Below are 23,003 nucleotides of genomic sequence, written 5' to 3' on the forward strand. Positions count from 1 at the left end.
GAGATCGACACTAACAGTAGTCTGATAGTCCTGTGCCACCCTAATTTTGGAGAGGACTACTTGAAAAATGTTCATGGTAGTCCATTGGACTATCTAGATTTTGCATTATTTTTCATAAGATCTAAGAACAGAACTGTCATTATCGTCTAAAGAATACCTGTTTTACCTGTGAAGTAGTCTTGTTGACCTCCAAACAAATAAAATTAGTGTCAAATCCTGAACCTAAATACAAAATAAAAAATACTTTCAGATGTCACCAAAAGGTTTTCAACAAGTGTAAACAAACCTTTAAGTAAGCTCTGAAAGGCCCATACTACCTAAGTAATAAAATCCATGGTGACTGCAAAAAGCCAAGGCAGCATGGTACTGCAGGCCATACCTCTGTGTCCGGTCATTGACTGCTGCAGCTTGGTACTCCTTAAATCATTATAATTCTGCTTAGACTACTAAAATAAGGTTATTAATAACAATATGTAGAAGGGAGAATGTCCCTATGATTTCTACCATTATTATAATTACTCCTTGTGGAAATTTTTAAAATTTGAGGACAATATAGCAGTTAAAATTTAAGCTTTTGAAAAACCCTGGAATTACTGCTTTCTTTTCTTTGGGTAAGGTAAATAACTCTTAAAAACATGTATTATTCCACCTTTCAAATGGGTTATAATAAATTGACCTACATTTTATGCTTCACCGATTCCTAACCTCTAGACATCATTTCCTCCTCAGATAGATCAAAGTTAAACGATCATTAGGTATATATTTATAAATGGGTTTTATTGATCGTGTAAAAGAAAGAGACTGACGAATACAAGTCTTCAAGGAGTAGATGATGAAAAATGACGGATAATTACGAAGGATGTGATTAAAACCTGTTGATAAAAGGAATCAATACTCAACAATAAAAACTAATCCGACAAATAAAACAGGACAAATACTTTAGGGGGATAGTGTTACAATACTCTTAATGGACTTAATAAACAATATATTTCTTTTCAAGACTTCTATGGATGATAATAGACATTTAAAAATTACCAAAAAAATTGAGACCATTTCTACTTCCAATCAGCCATTCTCAGATGTGGTGGATCTATAGTGAACACATGGAAGGTGTTAAACGAGTTGAATTTTAGATTTCAATCATTACCTGGAAACAATTTTAGTAAGTATATCATTTTATAAACTTATTTTCATGCTAACAAAGGGTTTTTTTTTTTATTTCTGACAAATCAGAAATTTTCAATTGATGTCTTCTGTGAAACATATTGTTATTGTCGACAAAAAGTTATTTTGTGTCTATCAATTTAGCACTCTAATGCCATGAAATATTTATGTTGAAGTAAATGGCATGTTTGTTGGTTGTTTCAAGTTTTAAGGGAAGTAATTGTACTTCTGTAGTGGTTAATAGGTACTGGAATTATTACATAATGTATAAGACAAAAGGAATAGATTTAATATTCTATTAGGTACTTTAATGTTTATTACTTTCATGATTTATTAAGTGTTGCTGTGGCACTAACAATCTTTCTTCTTGATCATTTTATTAAATAAACTTTGTGCACAAATAGTACCTATCTGTACCTTAAAAGATTATCCATGTTGACGCCTAGTATATCTTATTGTATAGGTAGGATGGTGTAAATTTTATCCCACTTTTTTTTCCCCAATTTATGTTAAACTCATCATGATATCAGAGAGAACAAGTTTATTTCTTTGTTTCAAAAGTGTTTAACTAGCAATATATGTTCAAAGCTCCTTAACAAATCAACTAAATTATGAACAGATCAAAGAGTTACTTCCCTTTATTTTAGTTTCTAATGCTCTCTGTGTAATGTATTTCATTCATGCTATTTCAATAAGTTACAAACCAATATTTAATATTTAGATAACATTATCTCAAGTTTTTGATTTAAAATTTTTGGAAACGAAATTTGGCATGTTTCACCCACTGCCTTGGTTTTCCATAGACAGCCTCTTAATTTTGCAGAAAGTAGTCTCCTGGTTATCTGAAAAAAATATGAGGATGAAAATAAAACAATTTTTGGCATTTGTGTGCCTTACATAGTTTATCTTTAACATAAGAAAGTGGTGAGGTATTAAGTGAAACCATCCGAATAGTTGCATGTCAGTCTGTCTGTCCTTCTGTCTGACCATCTGCCTGCCATCAGTTTTAGATAATAACTTGAGAACAGATCAAACATTTTTTAAAAATTTTGCACAGTTGTTTAGTAGCTTAAGCTCAATTTTCATCAAAATCTTAAAGTTCTTGAGTAAGATCATTTTGAACATTTTCAATAATGTCCTGTTTGAGTCAATTAAGATTGGAGATCAGAAATGACATAGGTTTTCTTGGATTTACAGAACAATTAATTGAAATTTAAGTGGGAGAAGCACTTTTTCATTTCTTTACTTTTCTTTTGGTAAGCGAAGAACCTGACACTCTAAATGGATTTGTTAGTTCTTGCAAATACAGTGAAACTTGTCTAAATGGAATCTTATTTGGACTTTAGGATTTGTTTGGTTTAGACAGGTGTTGGGAATACTAAGCTTCTAAATATATTTTAACTGAAATAAAGGAACTTTATAAGTATCTGTTTTAGACAGGTTTTTGGATTATTCAGGGTTTGGTTTACACAGGTTTCAATGTATACAGGTAATGATTGTGGGAAAGGTAACTTTAATTTGGAGTTAAGTTTTACAAATCCAAAACACTGTGAACATCAGTACTTTGATTTCAGGACTTTAGTGATACTAGTCTTAACCGGCTGGAATGTTTGGAGAATGAAGCTTTAGTAACTATCTATAGGTGTAGACTTTTTCCACTTTTTTTCTAAAGTGGTCCATGAAAGCACCCTGAAAGCCAAACTTGTTACTTAATTGAACTTAAAAATATTGTGCAATATTGTATCCTAAACAATTATTGTGTTCATGATGAACTGTAAGACCTTATGTTAAAATAAAAGTAACTTTGTGTTGACACTTGCCCCAAGTGAACAGAGTTCAACTGGCTACAGTTGTATCATGCTGTGCACGATGAAGTTTTTTATTTTGTACTTAACTTTTTTTTCTATAAAACGTTTTACCTGATCATAATACTTGTCACACATGAACATTATGATATTAGGTTAGTATGATTATATACAATCATCTCATTGGTGGTATAATGGATCCTCACTTATCTAGTAATAGTTTTGACTTATAAGACTCTTTAATTTTTTCAGTTGATAAAAGATCTAAAAATAATTACTCTCTTTTTTATATTGATTTATACCTGAATCAGTATTGATATATTGGCAACATACATGTAGATACATATACTCTTTGTGGTTATAACTTTCAGTTTTCTTTTGATCTTTAATGAGTTTTCAGTAAAATTATGCTTCATGCACCTACTCCTTTAAGTTTATATAAATTCAATTAAAGGTTGTTCCATGCTTTACATAGTCAGTGTTAATGATTTTCATATTTCCACATATACTGAAATACAATAGCAAGTGGTAGATAGCTTTAATTGCCCTCAGCATATCGTGCAACATCTGAGTGCTGTAATCACCTTTGATATTTAGTTCAGTTTGTAGAAAATCACGCTTTATTATAATTTTTTCAATGATTGGTATTTTAGATAAAGGTTAATTGTTTGTAGGTGTTAATAAAGAATGTACTTGTTCTGCCTTAGAGAGTTCCTTTACATGATTGTCAGATTGTGCATCATGCACAAGATATGCCCCCTTTAAAATGCTTTAGCGCTGAATATATACTTTTTTTGTACATGTTTTTGTATAAATTACCTCAAACATTTATGAATTTTTGTGCATACTGCTGATAAAACACTGGAGGTGTTCTTATCTTTTGCCAGTAAAAAGACACTGCAGTATTGTGTTATGCAACATTTTTGTTATTATCCGCAATGGCATCCATCCATCACCATAACTTTGTTGTTACATCCCCTCTGAATCCACTGGTTGAAGTCCTTTTAAATTCAGTAGGTTTTATTGCAATGAAATATAGATGTTATTTTGATTGGACAAATTATCTTGTACGGGATTTAGACTACTCGTACATACCAGTATTTTCAACACTTCTCAATCATAGAAGACCTTGTAAATGCATCTCCTTTAATTATATCCATATTTGGGCTGTTGTATTTAAATGAAATGTAAATGTGCATATTAAATACAAAAATACCAGTCATATATATATATTGCAAACTTCCATATGTTGTACACATTTTTACACAGTAGCATTAGAATCAGATATATAGAAAGATGAATGACCATTTTAGTTCAACAAGTTTTGTAGGAGTTACAGTACCTGAACCGATATGTGCAACAAAATTTGTGATCGTTCATCGCTCACCGATTCAGTTTCCTATCAGTCATCGATCTGTCAAACAGATCCATTAAACCAGTGCTCGCATCACATAACCACAGAGCGGTCAATACATTTTACGGTTTCTGGTGTTTTCTTTCTCAATATTACAAATATTTACATAATGCAATAAATTTAAACATTAATTTATACTTTTATTTTACATTTATTATACTTTTAACAGATCAACCGTCATTTTACATAACAAAATTGCGATAAAATCCATCACCGGTCATCAGTTATTGATCTGTCAGCGATCAATCAGTCAATGGTCATCAATCTGTCAAACCATTGCACGGATTGGTTCAAGAACTGTATATAACTTACTTAGACTTTTTTTCAAGATACCTCACTGATAAACCTAGTGGTGACATCTCCCTCTAAAAAAGGCTGACATATTGGGTAAGATGTATTGTTTAGAAGCATACTTTACAACCATTTTGATTTAACAACTTTTGTAAGAGTTATGGGACTTTGAATAGTTTTAACATTTCTCAACAGATGTCTTTATGGATGCATCTCCTTTGGATTTGCATGGTGACAGATTTGCTTCTATATTTTGTAGAATTGTTTTAATGAAATGATATAGATGTGCATTCTTTACCATGATTTTAATGGTAGTTAATATGTACCAATCTTGTTACACCCCCTGCTTGAAAAACGGGAAGGTATTTAGTAATCATAGTGTCATTGTTCGTTTATACATCCATCTGTTCATCTCCTGTTCTAATCTGCATCACTGAATGAAATTTGATGAAATTTTCACAGATTCTTTATTTCATGAAGCCATTGTGCACCTCCTATTTTTTTTCTCCATTTGAATGCTTATATCTATTATGGAGTATCTCATATTGTTTCTGGGTAGGGAAGTGGTGGTATCAGCAAAGCTCAACCTGAGCCTCCTATATCACCCAAGGGCCACTGGCACGTGGAGTAATATAGGTCTAGGGTTAATACCACATATGATATAGGTTTTGACATGTCATGTTCATTATATCATATATTTAAACCATACTGTACCTCATGCATGGTCTACTGAAGGGGTGCAATATAAGATATGGGATATAGGTCTAGAGGTGTGATATAGGGTCTGTGATATAGGTCTAGGGGTTTGATATAGGGTATGCGATATAGGTCTAGAGGTGTGATATAGGGTATGGGATATAGGTCTAGAGGTGTGATATAGGGTATGTGACAGAGTTTACACAAACACCTATAATGCATGTACAGAAAATTTATATTTTAAGCTAAATATATGATATAGGTAGATAGTGGATATTAAAAGAATGGATGTTTGGTTTGATTTTACTTGTAAACTCTATAATAAGAGATTAAATAACAATGAAGTCAGTGTTTTTTTTCATGGGTGTTGAAATTTAACTAAGTCTTCCCTACAACCTCTGACTAATGGAAATGTAATCAAGTTAATTCTTGTCTGTTTTCATGATTTTGATGCCTTTACTCTTTAATTTTCAACTTTTCTGAAAACACTGGAAGTTTCATCACAACACATCTCCAGCCTTAGGTGCTTTAGGTGTTTGTCTATAGATGATATCATGGTCTCTGTAGTGATGTTCAATATAATTTTTCTTACTGTTCCATTTAGAGATCCAATGCATTTTTTGTCATTAAAGGTGTAATGATAATAACATGTATACGGACAAACTCTCCAGGGATTGGTGGACTAGCGGAAACTTGTATTTCAAATCGGTTCATTTGATACTGTTTTATTGTAAAAGGATATTAAGCTAAATGCTAGATCCACTGATCAGAATATTGATTGTCCATTGAATCTGCTTCAGTTTACGGATACTGCATCATCATAATTGGCTAAAAATAACATCTGATTTCCCAATCGGACTGATGCAATTATTTCGCAATTTTTCGCCATGTTTTTGTCTGAGCAATTAACTCCACTCAGCAAACTTTTATTGTTGGTGGGTAATGTGGCCATATCATGCAATGTTATTCTGAATCTTAGACTATACTTTATTTATCATGGTAACCTTCATTATATCATTTGTATACAGTAAAAGATCTTCTGCTCCTCTGTATAAAAAAATGTAGGAATGGATGGTATACAATGTATACATATGTATATTTGTGTTAACTGTACTTTTGGGCTTGGTAATTAATGTTCTAATGGAGAAAATTTGGCTCCTGAAGTTTAAAGGAATTAAGCTAGGATCCAACATAATTGACCATATTAATAAGAAATTTCAAGATATCATATACTTTTGAGATAACTTAAAAAAATATTTTGAGGTTTATTTATTGTCTCTTTAAGGCTGTAGACCTAGGGTAAGGGACTTAGCTCTTGAAATCAGTGATATGTTTGTGTCATATTCAATTTCACCAAAGTCTTTCAAGCTTTCATTTGAACCAAATGAAATCAATCCAAGTTACTTTGATGCTTACATGAGATTGATAAAAAAATCCTGAATACAAACATTTCAATGATTTTTAAGAGTTGTGTTCCTTTACCTAGGTCTCCCTCCTTAAGATAAAAAGCAAAGATTTCAAGTTTTTGTGTCAAAGTGGTAAAAGAAAAAAATCTATTAAAAACAACAAAAAAACATCCATGTAGTTTTTTGTTATTTTCCTTAAGACTTTTAACAAAATGCTATGCTCTTACAATCTTGTGCATTCTAAATTAATGCACATGAAATATAGTGTATGAAGTTTTATTCTAGACCAAAATAACACTCTCAGTTTAATTGTCATTGATGTTGGTTTATTTGTGCATATCATTGCTATCTTGACTGTCTATTTGTTTTCTCAATAAAGAAATCTGGTAAAGACAAGTATAAGTTGTCTCGTGGCATTAAATAGCATGGAATATTTCATCTCGGACCTTATATAGAGTTTAATACAAATTCATCATTTTGTTTAAATTGGAAGTTTCAATCTTGATGGTCAGTTGCCTGGGTCATACTTTGGGATTTTCAAGTTTGACTGATGCTTTCCATCACCCTACAATCTTGTCTGAACAATTCAGTAAAATGATAATAGAGAAGTTTTAGTCTGATTGTTATATTCAACATATTGATGGTTGGTGAGATATTGGCTGAGAATATTTTTTATATGAACCATCTGGAGATGTGATTATAATCAAGTTATAAACTGGTTCCATCCCTCACAATACTATTTGTTCTTCATGGTTACACATATTGGACATACATTTTAATGCTAAATTTGATGTTTGATTGTGTTTAGACTTCTCAGGAAAATAATGAACAATCTATTGGCAGTGACTGAGGTATTTTTATTTGGATTTTTCTGAATTATTAAGTTGTAGACATTTAAAGGATTGAATGCAGATGTGACATAGAATTTTATCAGCCTTCTTACTGCTTCCTAACTTATGAATTAAAATTTGATCATTATAAAGATATGGAATTATAGTTTTGACATCTTGGAAATTGTCAATCTTTGAATGTGGAACAGATGTTGGTGACTTTGTCATATCTTTCTAGGAGTGTTGATGTTTCATGTATGTACTTCTGAAATCTTGTACAGGAGGTCAATGCAGCTATAACAATTAAAAATGTACTATAGATATAGGAAATGATTTTCTAATTAAAATACCATTTAGACCAGAAAGATAAGGAGTTTTCTGTGTAGCAGATGCTCTGTTCATGTAAAAATTAAAGGTATGTATTATTTATTAGGTAATAGTCATATATTTATCTGATTTGGGATAAACTTAATGGTTATTGTTCATTAAGTAATGTATATTTGTTCAATGGTTTAGGTGTGAGTCAATTTTTATGGATTGATTTGAGGTGCAGAAACTGATAAGTCCACAGAATTAAAACAACACTCCTGGTTATGATGGCTGTTTTTTTTTCTGTGTGTGACTAGCAAGCAATCTGTCACTGCTTTGTGATTCATTTATAAATGGAGCTGTGAGCAGAGTTGATTTTTTTGCTGTCTGCCACCATCAGTCTGTCAGTTTCTTTTTTATATCCCTCCCTTGCTGTCCATCTGTTCCTTAATGGAACTTGATGAAACTTTTGAATGACTTTTGAGCTCTTGGGAGAGGAGGAGGGAGAGGAGGAGGGGATATCACTGTCAGTTTTTCTAGTTATTTATATGCCTATATTCTATGGGTTTTGTTTTAAATAAGTTTTGTATTTTCCATATATCTAATACATGTGTACATTTTAATAAATGTTCAGTTGCTATTGCTCTAGAGTTTACACATTTATACAATGTAAATTTCTGTGGAGTCTAGGTAGAACTCATGGAACTATTATGATGTAGTATGCTAATATGACACAAATGGAGACTCAAGTTCACATACAGAAGCTTTATAACTATTGATTGGTGAAAATCACAGATTTATCAAATGTCATTAGGAACAGTAGATCATATTTGGGAAGGATATCTAAAATTCTAGATCTTTCTTTCTTTCCTTTCCATTTTAATGGAACTAGTGTTGTATATGTTCAGTAGGGTACTGTATGGAGAGTTTTAGGTCAGTATAAAATTTTGCAATATTGAGGCCAGACGGTATATAAAAAAAATTGACGTTTCTAGTTTTGGTGTATGCTAAGTGGTAGGCTAACTACTTAAGCCCAGAGTAAATATTTTTTAGATTTTTTGGGGGGATTTTAGACAGACCGCTAAAATACAACAAAATTAGCACCCTGCAAAAATTACCCACTATGCAGTATATTCTATTTGGCATGGTAGTATTAAGCAGCCTCTTAAATCATTGCCACCAGAAATCTTTTAGTAAGTTATGAAAATCTACTTATAGTAATTGTTCTAGACAAGTCTTATCTTCCTGCTTGGTATATCTGCTCATGATTACCTTTGGTATCTAACAGTCTCTCAGTAGACACCTGTATGATATCAATAATAATTATTGGTCATTCTCAGGTCAAAGTTAATTATAAGCTGGTATTTAGATAAACCTTTGAAGTCTTAGATGTTGCACTATCACATTGTGCAGTTTAGCACCAGTATAATTACCCTCTAAACCATAAATAAACTGAAATTTATCCATAAGTTTAGAGGGGTTACTCTAGCCTGAAAGCCCAGTGCTTATTAAACTGCTATTCAGTCGGCTAAGGTATGCTACCAGAAATATTTGTAAAGATAACATAATGAAAATGAATCAATGCCTTTTTGTGAACTTATGAGAGCATTATTTGTGTATGGAAGCAATTTTCTACCAGTCAAAGCAAGATATTAAATATGCGATTTGCTGTAAAATCACTTGGAAGTTTTGAAGTTTCATGTGTGAGGATAGTACTTTATTTATTCAAAATTAACTTCATTAGTTTTGAATAAATTATAAAGGATAGACTTTTAATGGATATGGTTTTGAAAAGATGGGATAGAAATAATGATATCTTGAACTTAAATCACTGGATTAGTTTTGATAAAACTACAAAGAAAATACATTTCAGATTGAACTATTGTTAAAAGAAGGGAGATAATTTTCTTTCACTGCAACAATTGGAGGGAAATTACATATTTATATAGGCTTTGCATAAGGAAGTTTATACATGTATCATGTAAATGTGTATCATGGAAGTGGAATACTCATGCAAGAATACAATTCTGTTCTTTTGAATTTTGTTTTGTCCAGTGACAGTGTGTGGGCTTGGAGATATAGAAGGGTTCTAATGTAGGATCTTGTATTAGAACTGGTTCCCAAGGGTACAGCGTGTGTTGAGCAACATTATTATTAATGTTATATGGCCTTGTTTATTTGGTGACTGTTTCTAATTTGTTTTTTTTTATTTTCATAAGCAATACATTTTCGCTTATTTCACAAAGAAGTAAATAACTTAAAAAAATATTGACTCCTTACTATGGAATATATGTTAGAGAGAATGTAAATCTCAAAATAAGATTACCCCAAAATCGAATTGACATCCTAAAATAGTGAAAAAGTATCTATAAAAATAAATTGGTTTACAGTATGTGTCTATTGTCATAAATAGATTTTTGAATTATTTTTTTTTAAATGTAATCTTTTGTGGACTGTATCATTGACAAAGGGGAGATAACTCTGTGTTTTATATCCCAAGTTTGATCTAGCTGATGTAATTAGTCTATTAAGTTGAATGCTGGAATGTAGTGGACAGATTACAAGAGCTAGTTTTAATCAGATTGAAGTTTGAGCAAGTGTATATTGAAGTGCATAGCAATATTTCATTTTTAAGAGGAATTAATTTGCTGATATTAGGTAGCATTATATGCATTAGCAGTTCTTCAAAAATAGTCTGAATTTTATGTTTGCTATTACAAAAAATCCATGGCAAAATTTCAGCATTTTGTTTGGTTGAACAAAATATTTGAAGAAAATCTCAATTTTCAGACTTTTTCAGAGTTTTTTAGGTGTCAGCTTTAAAGAAGGAATTATGACTTTCTTTTATAAAAGATTCTCCACATCAAGATCTGATGTGTTCAGCAGATGGGAAATAACTGATCAGAACTTTGTAAAACTTTTGATTATTGAATATAAAGTTAAATGAGGCTGTTACATACATCATCACACTGATCAAGGGATGTACTCAAGGTTCTAGTCATATGATTTTATACAATCTGATGAGGAAGATACACCATCATTATGATAACGACAGGATTGGTAAAAAATGAAATGATATAAATTTTTACATCTTAAATGCTGATGCTGAACTGTGTTGGTATCCAATATTCCAAACAATAATAAATTTATTTATGGATTGAAATTCCTTTCTGAATATTTTTCTTCTTTGAACATATATAATCGGGAGTTTTGGAAAAATGCAATTTCTTAAGGGGGCCTGGGCCATCTGTCCAGTCCCTTGAATCCACCTACGTTTTTACTTGTAGGATAAGTAATAAAACCTCCACTTAGTGAGATTTATATAGTGATGGTGGTATCTGTCTGTCTGTCTGTACATTGTTCCATTCATACGTTCCTTTGGTCATTCCTTCAGTTATATGTTTGTCCATCCAATGATCCTTCAACATTTTTTTTCAGTAAAAACAAGTCTATAAAATTTTACATTGATGTAAAAGATTCTTTAGAGATGGCAGAGGCATGAAAGTTATTCAAAGAATAATATATTGAAAGGGATTTATATTTCATTGCTGTGTTGACACAAACAAATGATTATTACACCTAAATGTTCTGTTCTGTTCCATTAATTATCTCCCTTTTTAACAAGAAGATGACAGAGTGTTTAATTAAAGACCATTACATAAGATTCTACTGGTGCCATTTGTTGTAAAGCTGTTATTCAGATTTTCTGGATTTTGAAATTTAATTGATTTCTTTTGTCATGTTAAATCTTTTTTTTGATTAGTTGTACGTTTTTTCCATGCAGGCAGTGATTGTGTGTAACACAGATCTTCTCATTGCTTCAGTTGGAATAGATTAAAAAGGAAGGGCGTGTTTATATGATTTAGTAAGTATGAAATGGGTTTCATCATTGAGAAAAAAGTCTGATCTTTTAATGTGTAAATCAAGGAACCCCACCTTGTACAAGACAGTGACAGATAACTCATTATAACATCAAATATTACATAATACTTCTGTCATTTTGTTTTTTTTTGTGTTATTGCTTTTCTAAACTCTTTAAAACTACTATGGTTTTAAAAGATAGCTTTTATTCATGTTAGGACTCTACTGTCTAATGGTGAATTTGTTTTAATCATCATGTAACCTTGGTTTCTATGGAAACCAACTGTAAAAATAGCATAAAATTGACATATTTGCACATGTACAGGTCCTTTTGGAAGGATTTGTTAACTAGTCAATTTGAAATTGATGCATTGAGGTAAAATATCAATATGGTTCCAAGGAATTATGATCAGGTCTTGACACTCTTAAAATCTTCTCCTTCAAAATGAAATACAACTGACATTACTAATGCATTTTGATTAATCAAATTGAGTGAATTGTTTGTTAAGCAATAAATTATATTACTTTTGACAACTTTGAATGGTTTAGTTCTGATTTCATGATGGGATAATCCCCAACAAGTACAGAGAAAACTGGCTAAACAGTAAATCCTAGAAACTGATCCAAACTCATCACATTATTCATCCCTGTGCAAACTGGATAGTGAACTCTAAACCAAGCTAGATGGGGAGGAACTTTATCCTACACGTGTCCACTTAACATTCTAACCTTAGATAAACCCTTGCCCAGTATATTCAAGTGGTTTTCATTTGTCTGAAAAAAAATAACAAAATATTATCATCAAAGGCTGTGGTATTATAACAGCCATCATATGCACTACATGGGGGTAATTGTATTATTGAGTAGCCATGACTGACAAGACCTTGGTTTGATCAGGCCAAGAGAAATACTAATCTTGTTTCCTGTTACTAGCAAGAAAATAATATGTTAGGTGGGTAGAGAAGTTGTTTTACTGTCAAAAACGTTTTGCTTTGAGTTAATAAGGAATGAACTATGCTTCAAGGGTGCATGAGCGAAAATGGCCTTAAAATGTTAAGAGTAGGCACAAAAAAGGGTAGGTAGGGTAGCAGGAAAATGACATGGTATTTTTTTGTTCTCATGGAAGTATAAATCTAGATAATATACTTCCATAGTTTGATCAAAGGTTAGTGGTATGTAGTGGTGGGATTCGCATTGTAGTTCATTATGATATTGCCAAATGTTGGACCATATGTGTTTGTTCAGCTGCTTTAGAAATATTAAGGAATCGTGATTTGGAGTATGGCTGTTTTATACTACATAAATAAACGGAAATCTTCTATAAACCTAAGTATAATGTTCATTATGACGTAAGAAATATAATGTATGTCTCACTTTGAAACCTTCAGGTACTGGCAAAGTATTTTTGATCATTTGTAGAGTGTTAAATTGATAGAAATCATTTGTACTTATGGGAAATTAAGTGTACATTGATAGGATTTGAGTTATAGTTATTGATCATTAACTCATGATCACCATCAAGGGAATCTTGGCTTTCAGTAGAGGGAGTTATACATGTTCAACTATGGTTGACTTGCAGTGTCTTTGATACAGAGAGACCTAGCTATATTTTTTTAAATAATAATATGAATTATGACGTGACTTAGTTAACACATATAAGTTAAAAATAAATGATAAGACTTCCTGTTATTACATTGTATTTAATGAATTTGTATTTAGATCATTTTTTTATACCCTGCCACACAAAATGATGAGATATTACCGGTATGTGATATCTTTTAAAAAGTTGTGTGTCCGTTGGTCTGTCCATCCCCTGATGGTTTCCAGATGATAACTTGAGAATGGATTAATGAATTGTTTGGAAACTTTCACATTTGTTTAGAGTACTATAAAATTCAGGTTCAGTTCAATTTTTTCAGCTTATTCCAAACTATAGTTTTTGAATTAGGCCATTTTGACCATTTTGCCATCCCTCTTTTTTTCACCATGACATGACTGGGTATCACTTCATATTCTTTTAATGCCCTATTTTCACCTTTTAAATGTGGCAATTTTTCACTTTTATTTATTCTTCATATTTTATAAAAAATTATTTTGTTTTTATTGCTGCGTAGGATGATAAAATTGCCATGACTAGTAGTTCTATACCATAATAAAGTATTATAACAGAAGTATACCAGTGTGTTTAAATAATTGGTTGTGATTGGCAAATCTTTTATTTTATTTAGAATAAAAGAAATCAATTTGGTTTTCATCGAATTGAAAAAAAATTACAATTAATGTCCTTTCCTCCCAATATTTTGATAGACAAAGGAAATTTGAGGAGAAGAAAAAAAAGTAAGAATATGTTATGTTTATATTGATAGCAGCACTTTGATGAAAGTTCCCTTTGTAATAAATTTCAATAAATGACATGTGTAATAAATTAAATCTTGACCTTTTCTCTCACCAAATATCACAACATGAATATCAACCTTTCATTAACAAAATCAATTAATTTTCAAAATTAAAAAAATTAATGTTGAAATTAGCAATAAATTTGAAGAAAATCTGTGTAATAAATAAGATGAACAAATGTAGTGCTTAGAACAAGTTACACTCTGTAGTTAAATCTACAAGTTACGCATGCTAGTAGATACGCACGCTAGTTAAATGTGGGCATTTTTCAGCAGTTTTGATTATATTTTAGTAATTCACTAATTCCAATCAATTATCCTGTCAGTACTAAAGAAACAAATGTAAGGCTTGATAGAAAGGTGAGGATAATAATAAAGATACAAAATCAGTGTACAACATTCACTCAAGTTCACACAAGATTTTTTTAATCAAAGTTTTGTAATTATAAGAGTGATGTATGTTCTCCTTGCCACATTTTTACCATTTTCCTGCTAGAAATGGAATTATAATGAAGGAATTGTTTACTTTCTTTGAAGTCTAAATGAACCTCCATAAAACAATTAGACTCAATAATTACTCACTAGGTGTCATTGTTTTTCATGTAATTGGCCGTTTGATGCATTTTTGTAGATCTAAGAAATCGGTACTTTTAATTTTAAGTTCAGAACTAGTGATTGCATTGAACCCTGTGTAAGTATGATGGTTATCTCTGTGAACATTTGGTGAAACTGTTGGATGGTTAACAGCTGATATTAACAGGTAAGTTTTAGAAGTATTGTATACCATTGAGGGTTTTTCCTTTCTTATAAAATGAGAATTTTGCTAATATTAAAGGAATAACTGTTATATTTTTTCTGTCTATGAGGAAACAACCTCAATCATGTGGTGCACACCAAATAAATATGCAGGTTATTTTTAAGTGTGCACCATGGACATTGAGGTTACTTCCAATAGACTGAAGACATATAACAGTCATTCCTTATAATTTAATTTTTGTATAAAAAAAAATTTTAGGAATAAACTGGCAAAAAAAGTTGATGACATCACAATCACATTAAAATGAGATAATGGACAAAATTTTTTATCCAATTAGAAAATATGTTAATTCTGAAATTAAATTATTGATGAGTACCTGAGCTTTCTGGAAGATTCCTTATGCAGGCACTCCAATTTAAAGTCCTGGAATTTACTTAGTCTTGATCCTATCATCAATAATAAAAACTTATTCTTTTTCTTGTGTTTTAAACATAATTGTTACCTTCAGTATTGTAGTTGTTATTTGAATATAAAAAATGCAATATGAAAATAGTTCTTAAAGGCTTGAAAATTTTGTTGTGAATCTATTTTCTTATGCCTGCCCCTATGCAAACATATTTTGTGAGAGGGTGGTTGGGCCAGCATGGAAAAATGGGTCTGTCACTCGAAAATGGTCATTTTTGTCCATTTCTGGCCATTTTTCGCTACATATGGGGTTTAACAGGAGCAAATCAGGAACCAAAGTACATTCATCCTAGAGACTGTGTGCTGTGAAGGCCAAATAAAGTGTGTTACAGTCACGAGTGGGGTGTCAGGAGTCCCTTGAAGGGTCACTTGTGTGAAAAAATTAGGATTTTTTCCAAATTTTGGCCTCTGTTTGGCCTAAAACTGGAAGTAGTTAATACAAGGGGTTGACATCGAAATGGTGGTGACAGAAATCCTTCTTATTAGTTTCAAGGCAAAATAGAGCACTACAGATTAATTCTGCTGTGGCGAGGGTCCGAGAAATGAACCCTACCCCCCAAATAAATCTATTTTTTTTTTGACAGCGGAAACTGGTGACCTCTATTTTAAGCTTTCAAGTCATTATTTTTAACAAACTCTATATCAGATAGCCTCATTTTAATGCACAGTCACACTGCTTGCAGATGAACACAAATTGCACTTTCCTAAACTAAGATTAACACTGCCAGAACCAATAATTCGGAACTAGGTCCAATGCCAAACAGGTCCGGTTGTAGCACAACAAGGGTTAAATTTGCTTCATATACAGATGTCCATTCTGCAGATCAGTTGGTGATGTTTTTAATGGGAGATCACTCAAGCCTTACAATTTGAAAGGTCCTATCCTTTATTAGCTTGTTCCTAAAAATAGTACATAGGTGTCAGACAAAAGTTTTTCACATATATCTCCAAAACTGTTAGGTTTAGGCAAATTCTGACATGGATAAAAGTGTTCAGCATGATGGAATCTATCTGGTAAAATTTTTGTTTTAATTTGTTCAGTCTTGTCAGAGTTGTTGCCCTTTTTTGACGTTTTATCCTTGTTTTTAATGTTATTTCTTTCAAAAATTTTCTCCTCTGAAACTACCTGACCAGGTAAAAAATAAAACTTAGTATGAATATTCCTTAGGGTATTCTGCAAAGATCTGATGTGGGGATTTTTGATTTGTCGAAAAACATGGCCAATTTTATTGAAAATAGAACTAAGGGGTCAGCCAGAAGTTTGTTCCATACAACTCAAAAACTGATAGGTTTAGCTAAATTCTTTCAGTTGCTGAAGTGATCATTGATTTAAGGCCTACAAAAAACTGCAAGGGATCAAAATTGTAGGACGATTCATTGTTTGAGTTATTGCCCTTGAAAGGTGAAAAATGATGTTTTTAGCAGTTTTAAGCCAATATCTTTAAAACTATAATAGACAGAAAGAAACTTTCCATTGATGAAATGATCCTTAGGATAAGTTTTACCAAAGTCTTCCTTTGAATCAAAATTGTTGGACAACTCCTTCTTAGAGTTTTTGCCCTTAAAATGCAAAAAATTAACCAGGTTAGGGATTCAGGCTGCTGGAACCTCTTGTTTCTGCAACCCTCTTTTAAAATCTCCAGATCACAGCCTAATGTATTTAACAAAACTCCTAAGTTATTTTTCACTTGAAAACGTCTCAATTTACCCTTAAAGTACTTGGTTTTTATCTGAAAAATATTACATTTTTGAAATTGATTTAAATAGAAAAAAAAGGTTTACATTGATGGAATTGAAATAGAGACATGTGCACTCAACACGTAATTACTGTACCAATTGAAATTGTGAAACAAAATGTGTTATTCCTGAAATATAAATCGAATTAGATTTAGTAGATCCTCCTGTACCTGTATAGTAGGTTTATAATATTTCATGAAAAAAGAATAAAAACCGAGAGAGGATGTTATTTACATTTCCATATGTTTGTGTGTTATTGTTTATATGAATTTGAAGTTTTCATTCTGTTGTCAGGATATCTAACTTTACTTTGGCAATGAATAAGATTTATGAAATACACCAGTAACACTTGAATCAATAATTCTGAAGCTTCATACTACCTCATATTTTATTATGTTTTCACTTTCTATACGTTTAATTAAGTGAAGAAATTTGGGTGGAGTCAGACATTAGAATTGTGAACATATTGCAACAGTATGAATGACAAGACTGCTAATTTTAGATAGTATGAGCATGTATTGTGTTTTTTTGCAAGAATTTAAAGACCACATTACATTTACCTAAAACGTTAGTGGATTAACTTCTTTACTCTCAACAACATATGATTTTCAGAAAAAGTCCTAGGATTTTGAATTACTACTACTAAGTTTTTAGGTGCCCACAGTTCTATATATCTTTAAAAGAAAACTTGTATAAAAAAACAACTTAATTCCTATCGAATATCTTGGATCATCAGTGGTGGATCAAATAGGAGTGGGGAGGTTTTTACCTCTGAAACCACTTACCAGCTTTTGTTGGAAAATTTTATTTTTCACAGAATTTGGGGGAAAATGAGAAATTATTAGCTGGAATCACTTTTTTTCAAAATCTCTGGATCCACCTCTGGATCATCACTTAAGCATTAATGACAATATTTTTTAATATGAATGCAACAATTAAAGATATGATAATAAAGTCAACATGCTGACAGGTTTCACGTCTAAAATATTTACCAAAACTAAATCACATAAAATTTTATCTTTAGGTATGGATTCATAGGGGTTAGACCTGGCTTATATACCCCATAAAATTGGGATTTTTTTTCAATCATTTTGATTTTTCTCAAATACTACCCTAAAAATGTTCTTGCCTTACTTCGCTAGGCCGGTAATTCTACTGATGCTCCCAACCAATCTTAAATTCTTGATCTGCCCCTGGTCTTGGCTTTACTCTTTATTGGTAGGTTTTAGATTAAAGCAATGTAAATGTCTTTGGCTGATTGTTATTCACACAGTAGACACTGAAGTGACTTGCAGCCTTGCTGTGATTAAATTATGTTCATTTGAAGTCTCCTTCAACAAGCTTATTGACGTGATCTCTGTAAGTGGACGTGGAATTAGATTTATATGGTTATCTTTGGACAAATTTGCATCTGATGTTGTCACAGATCAATAATTACGATGTACTGTCCTTTATTTCATCTTCTACAAATCTAATTTTCTTTTCAAACTAACTGCTTGGTAACTTCAGATTTTTTTTTACACTATTAAATTTACTATAACAACATATGCATTATACACACTGATTTTACTCATGATCTGTAGTGTTTTTTTCTTATAAATTTATTCAACTTTGTATCATTAATTTTGATTATGATTAAATAAAATAATAAAAATATGGGTGTTACTAGTTAAAATGCTGGTTTCTTTACTGATAAGGATTTTTTTAGTTGCATGTATATGCATTATTTTCAAAATACCAGATTAGCAGGGCATCAATAGACATGCAACACATTTTCTTGCTGTCTAATTCCTTACTATATTATATTTTGACCTTTTATTTTTACTGTATTCACCTCTTTAAGTGCAGAGGATTAAAGTAAATGGGAGTGAAAATTGCATTCTTGCATGCTTCATGCTTGTTATTAAGACTGTAACTGGATTAGCAGGGATAAAAGTTAATCAGATTAAAGCAGAAAAAAGTGTGACTAATATCATTAGTTATCAGTATAACCTGTGGTAGTCAGATGTACTGAAAGGTTGGATCAGAACCTGGTATACCAGTAGGCTACTGTAGGCTTGGATTAGAACCTGGTATAGGAAGGCTACTGTAGGCTTGGATTGGAACCATGTGTAAGCTACTGTAGGCTTTGATTAGAACCTGGTATAGGAAGGCTACTGTGGGCTTGGATTAGAACCTGGTATAGGAAGGCTACTGTGGGCTTGGATTAGAACCTGGTATAGGAAGGCTACTGTAGGCTTGGATTAGAACCTGGTATAGGAAGGCTACTGTGGGCTTGGATTAGAACCTGGTATAGGAAGGCTACTGTAGGCTTGGATTAGAACCTGGTATAGGAAGGCTACTGTAGGCTTGGATTAGAACCATGTATAAGCTACTGTAGGCTTGGATAAGAACCTGGTAAAGATTACTGTAGGCTTTGTTCAAAACCTGGTATGGGCTACTGTAGGATTGGTTCAGAACCTGGTTTAGACTACTGAAGGCTAGGATCAAAACCTATAAAAGGCTACTGTAGCCTTGGATCAGAACCTGTTACAGCTACTGAAGACTTGGAACAGCACCTGGTACAGCTACTGAAGGCTTGGATCAGCACCTGGTACAACTACTAGTGGCTTGTATTAATTCTTTTTGAGTATGTATAAATCAAACATCTACCAAAACTTAATATATACTACAGTTGAAAAAATTCTTAGTTAAGAAGGGGTAATACAGTAGTCTTTTTTGATGTGTATGGTCCAGTTGGGCACTGTCACATCATACAAGCCAAGTATCGCCCAATTATGTGCAGTCACATCCTACAATCCAAATATGGCCTAAATGGGCACAGTCAGATCATACAAGCCAAGTTTGGGCCAGATTGTCACAGTCAAATCATACAAGCTAAGTATGGCCCAGATGGGCACAGTCAAATAATACCAGCCAAGTATCATGGGCCAGATGGGCACTGTCAAATCATACAAGCCAATTATGGGCCAGATGGGCACAGTCAAATTGTACAAGCCAAGTATAGGCCAGATGGGCACAGTCCAATCATACAAGCCAAGTATGGGTAATAACTTATGGGCCAATTGGCACTGTGACATCATACAAGCCAAGTATGGGCCAGACGGGCACAGCTAAATCATACAAGCCAAGTATGGGCCAGTTGGCACTGTGACATCATACAAGCTAAGTATGGGCCAGATGGACACAGTCAAATCATACAAGCCAAGTATGGGACAGATGGGCACAGTCACATCATACAAGCTAAGTATGGCCCAGATGGGCACAGTCACATCATACAACTTAAGTATGGACCAGATTGGTACGGTCAAATCATACAAGCCAAGTATGGGCCAGATGGACACTGCCAAATGATACAAAGGAAGTATGACCCAGATGGGCACTGTCAAATCATACAAGCCAAGTATGGCCCAGATGGGCACAGACAAATCATACAAGCCAAATATGGGCCAGATGGGCACAATCAAATCATACAAGCCAAGTATGGGCCAGATAGGCACTGTCAAATCATACAAGCCAATTATGGGCCAGATGGGCACAGTCAAATCATACAAGCCAAGTATGACCCAGATGGGCACAGTCAAATCATACAAGCCAAGTATGGGCCAGATAGGCACTGTCAAATCATACAAGCCAATTATGGGCCAGATGGGCACAGTCAAATCATACAAGCCAAGTATGGGCCAGATAGGCACTGTCAAATCATACAAGCCAATTATGGGCCAGATGGGCACAGTCAAATCATACAAGCCAAGTATGGGCCAGATGGGCACAGTCAAATCATACCAGTCAATTATAGGCCAGATGGGCATATTCAAATCATACAAGCCAAGTATGGGCCAGATGGGCACAGTCAAATCATACAAGCCAAGTATGGGCCAGATGGGCACAGTCAAATCATACCAGCCAATTATGGGCCAGATTGGCATATTCAAATCATACAGGCCAAGTATGGGCCAGATGGGCACAGTCAAATCATACAAGCCAAGTATGGGCCAGATGGGCACTGTCAAATCATACCAGCCAATTATGGGCCAGATTGGCATATTCAAATCATACAGGCCAAGTATGGGCCAGATGGGCACAGTCAAATCATACAAGCGAAGTATGGGCAACAACTTAATGTTACGCTGTATCAAGTGTAAAACTATAACAACAAAGTTTGATTTCTTACACTGTAAGGTGATTGACATCTTAATATGATTTCTTTGATGATGTATTTACAAACCTTTAGTTGTAAATCTATCATCAAAGAAATATTCAGCTGGAAAATGTGAGGTTTTATACAGACAACCAGAGGTAAGGAAGTACAATGATGATTTCTGGTCTGTAGACATGATGTACCTCTGAAAAGCTCCTGCCCTCTGCTGTCCAATAGGAGTAGTGGATCCAAGAGGCTAAGCGGGCATACAAACCCATTTGATTGCATTTTTTTTAATAAAGTTTATATATGTTTTTTTTTTTACCAAACTAATGTCCGAAGATTCTACTTTACGCCCCCTTCTGAAAATCATGGATCTGCCCCTGTAAAGTGTACTTTTTGACCTCAATGATAAAAGTGCTTTGATAGTCTGTTGTATGTTAATGTTTAATATTACATTTTACCATATTATAAGCTCCTTTTACTGCTGAAAACTACTTTAACAATGTCAGATGCAGAAATTTTTTAACTGGGGTGTTCATGTGACACTTAGTTAGGGATACCTTCAGATTTACATTGAACTATTTTCCCCACTATTATAACAGGATGAGTAAAGTGGGGGTAAAGTGGGTGTGGGTCCTTTGTCCATCTTTGTTTTACATGGTACACTTGTAAATTGTCCTTTTTGAAAGTATTTGCATGTAGATCATCAGGCTATTGACTTTTTATACGTCCATCTTTCTAGACTTGATATGTAAAGGTATACTATTGTGCTTGTCTTTTTGAAGAAAAAAGAATTTAAAAATTACAAAAAGACATTATATGATTATCTATAGCTAACTTTCAGGTCTCCTTGGAGAATGTATTACATGTATAAAAAGTTTTGTAGAAAATTTATAATTAATTTAATACAACAATTTGTTCTGTTCACCATAGAGTTGACTGCAGTTTTACATGTACACTCAAGAACACAAATTTGTCTGTTATTGCTATCTTATGCATGGTTGAACCACAAGAAAAGAATAGAAGGATTATAAAGTTGTTAGATTTCTACGTGAAAGATTTTATTTACCATCAATAATGCATACAACAAATTATTAAATATTGGTCTTACTAAGAACAATGAAAGTCTCAAAATCCTGATTTAGTTTTAGTTAACATGAAATGTTTAGATCTAGAATGGTCTCAATCTAATTAAAATTAGACCTATCAATTGTTTCATTCACTGCATGTAAGATCTAACAACACTCCATTTTAATTTCTGTTCTCATGACCTTTCTAATCCACCAATCAGATTTCATCTTTCTTGATTTTGAAGGCTTTAAAAAAACCTGAGGATTCTGAATAGGTCATCTGAACAGAAAGTAGACTAGTGTAGTTAGATCCTACATGCAGTGACTGAATGGAAAAATTGATAGGTCTAATTTAAATTAGATTAGAATGGTGTAAATTGAAATGTTGTAGCCCTTTCAGTATACCAGGTAATTTGGGGCATACCAGCTTTCAAGGGGTTGGTTTGTTTGTACTTTTGTCCAGTATGTCTCAGGTTAAGTTTCAATGTCAATTAAATTGCATGTTATTTTATGGATAGAGACTAAATAGCTCTGATTGATTGATTGATTGATTGTGGTACAAAAATGTATATCATCGTGTGGCATATTTTAAGGATGACCCTGCCATTTTCTAGTCTGACCTTCTAAATACCTTTAAGGAGGACATCAGTTATTATGC

General features: G+C 32.7%; 1 protein-coding gene across 5 annotated transcripts in view; it reads left to right on the forward strand.

Annotated features, from left to right (window-relative positions):
* The window catches only part of LOC148604688 (transient receptor potential-gamma protein-like), a 115,724-nt gene that overhangs the window by 14,440 nt on the left and 78,281 nt on the right, over positions 1 to 23,003 (forward strand). Inside the window, exon 1 of one of the 5 annotated variants that reach the window (XM_088550004.1) lies at positions 644 to 1,162. The exons of 1 other annotated variant lie outside the window; for it this stretch is intronic. The gene's annotated coding sequence lies outside the window, so the exon portion shown is untranslated. Of the gene's footprint in view, positions 1 to 643; positions 1,163 to 7,580; positions 8,022 to 11,535; positions 11,781 to 14,093; positions 14,933 to 23,003 lie in introns of those variants that run through there. 3 more of the 5 variants (XM_088550006.1, XM_088550008.1, XM_088550007.1) reach the window with 3 other exon arrangements.

Source organism: Perna viridis, chromosome 10, assembly GCF_037379345.1.
Source record: "Perna viridis isolate PV_CMFRI_1.1 ecotype Kerala chromosome 10, ASM3737934v1, whole genome shotgun sequence".
In the NCBI taxonomy this organism is placed as follows: domain Eukaryota; kingdom Metazoa; phylum Mollusca; class Bivalvia; order Mytilida; family Mytilidae; genus Perna; species Perna viridis.